This window comes from Dysidea avara, chromosome 6, assembly GCF_963678975.1.
Source record: "Dysidea avara chromosome 6, odDysAvar1.4, whole genome shotgun sequence".
NCBI lineage: Eukaryota > Metazoa > Porifera > Demospongiae > Dictyoceratida > Dysideidae > Dysidea > Dysidea avara.
This window is the reverse complement of record NC_089277.1, coordinates 18,386,616-18,389,482: the sequence shown is the minus strand read 5'-3', so window position 1 is coordinate 18,389,482 and position 2,867 is coordinate 18,386,616.

Here is a 2,867-nt window from a genome sequence, read left to right as displayed (position 1 = left end):
TCTTTCTACACAAAGGCAAAAAACAGTGTCACAGTGCACACGTTTAGGCCCAAAGTGTGCACCATTACACTATTTTTGTGTGCAAGCACACTTCATTTCTTCACAGTACTACTAAATGTTTAGCAGCTGGAGTATGTAACAAGTTTTATTAACACAAAGGGGCAGAAGCAGCTTTAGCTACACTAGGTAGCTATATAGCCAGAGTGGAACCACTCTGAATATATGACTACATATCAATGGAGCACCTGCCGAATATTCATAAAAATTGGTTAAATGTATAATTATTTTGTTTAACCCTTCGTTCCCAAGTATTGTGCAGCATTTATACTACTTCACATAATGTTTTATATCTCATTCATACATTTAGCTATCATCATGAAATTTTCTGCACTACTTCTCTACACCCCAGTGATCAGTTGAGAGCATGGGTGTGATCATCAAATAATCTAATTAGGATTGTGGTTCATTTAAACATTAAATATTTTCAATAATTTTTACTACATACAATGACTGCTCTACTAGGAATCTTTGGATAGCCACAACATTCAGCTACCTGTAGAAAACAATTGGAATAGAAAAGCAAGTTCTGTGATGTTTTTATGACTAGAATAAGGTTGTTCGCTACCACATGAAAGAATAGGAATACAAATAGCCATTATATTGCTTGAAGGCATAAACAAGATTAAAGGAAATTTCCATTTCTAACCTGTGCTTAGAGGTTACTAACCAAATAAAAACCAGCAGTTTAAAGAAAGAACTTTCCATCTCAGAAAAAAAAGATTACCAGGATGTACAAAAAAATGTATGGAAAAAAGGTGCTGGGAACCAAGTGATAAACTGACCATAATTAAAAGTATGAATTTTTAGTTTTCAGATATTACCCTATACAATAATCATACATGCTACACTGGAGTGGATCAGGTATGCACTGGTTGCCACTGTACAACTTCATCAAAGCCATTCTACTGGTTTGTTTATGCTACTGTCAAATTACCAGTAAGTACAAAATTAGTCCAGGAGAACTTTTATGTTTTTATGTTTACATAGTGCATGACATGATTTCACAAAACCACTCTAAAGTTGTATATATGTTGTTTCTATATATGGTCACTTCTTCAATAGAATACCGTAAAAGTTAATGTAAGTTGTCAAACTTTAATTTGATTCAAGGTTATGACATCATGACTGTAGACTAACCATGAAAGAATCATAAAATGCTAATATAACTTAGCGGAGCTATATAGCTATAAGCTGCAACAATATGGAGTACACAGAAGTATATACCTTGTCCATGTTCACCCATTAGCCCTCATCTTTATCTTCCATCTGCCAAAATATTATTGTTGTGAAGTCCTTGTCAGTTAGTTATGACTGCTGAGGTCATCAATAATGTGTATTGGGGGTCAAGTTCTGAACACACCCTACCCTATCTTCTCCTGTAGCTACACCTTGTTATTGCTGAGTCCAGGGTGTCCATTGTACGTGATTCCCCCCTCCCCTAGTAGGTCTGTAGGTATCCTAGCTTTTCTGTAGGCATATAGTCTATCCCTTTTTAGTCTAACAGTTTTTAATTACTTCTAGGTTTCCATAGTGACATGTGGGTGGAAGGGAGTACCATTAGGGCCGATTAATTACTTTTCTTTCCAATCTGTTATTATCATACAAAAAAAGATTCTGCAGCACGTGACACTAAAACGGCCACATGTACGGACTAACCCCGCGTGTGGGCTACCAGATTGCTAATTCGCACTAATTAGATTGCCGTTATAGCTAGTCAGGCTACTCTTTTCTGCCCACCCACTGATCCTGACGCCGGCCGGTTGTTTATAGTGTGTGTCAAGTCCTTGGTGTGTGTGATGGAAATGATTACTGAAAGAATACTGATGTAGCTACGTATCGCCCTGAACACTCAGACACTCAGAGCGGACTGCTAGCTACCGGGTAGTCTCGCGGCGCCCGACAATAAAAAGAGGGTCTCGTGAAACTGTGTACAAAAAGTTTGGCGCTGCCGGAATGTTGGAAGCTCCAATCAGATCGCTCCATTTCAAACTGATTATGTAATGCGTACATTTCAAAAGATTCGCGGCTTACGGTTAGGCCACTCCAAATAAATTCTCTGTTTCCCGTCCACCGCCCGCATCTGGTTACTGCCAGCTCTAAATATTCCGTATTCTTCCATTATTTTCCGGTTATTCTTGCATACTGATAGGCTCAGTAAAAACAGTGTCAACTCATGTGTCAGCAGTGCTATCAAGTAAGTACAGACTTTGCGTTTGTGTTATTTTTGCAACTTACAAAGGAAGGAACAAGCTTAAGCATGCTTTTATGCAGCCTTTTTTGCAGTGCCAGGAAAATAATGGCTTGAATAGCTAGCCAATCTTATAATGAAATAAGGCCACTCCAAATAAATTCTCTGTTTCCCGTCCACCGCCCGCATCTGGTTACTGTCAGCTCTAAATATTCCATTATTCCGTATTCTTCTATTATTTACCGGTTATTCTTGCATACTGGCAGTCTCAATAAAGCTCACGTGTCAGCAGTGCTATCAAGTCAGCACAAACTTCACGTTTGTGTTATTTTTTCAATTTAAAAAGGAAGGAACAAGCCTAAGCATGCATTTGTGCAGCTTTTTGTGGTTGTACCAGGCAAATACTGGCTTGAAAAGCTGTCAATCTTATAATGAAATAATGGAAATGGACCGCCCGCCCGCATGCAAATATGCTTGAGTCCAGGAGGGGAAACAGAGAATTTATTTGGAGTGGCCTTAATCAGTTACATCCGGTGACTCTGCTGCTTAAACTCATTGAGAAAACAGCCATACAATTCTGTTGGGTTCGTTTTAATGTTGAATAAATAAAGTAGCGCTA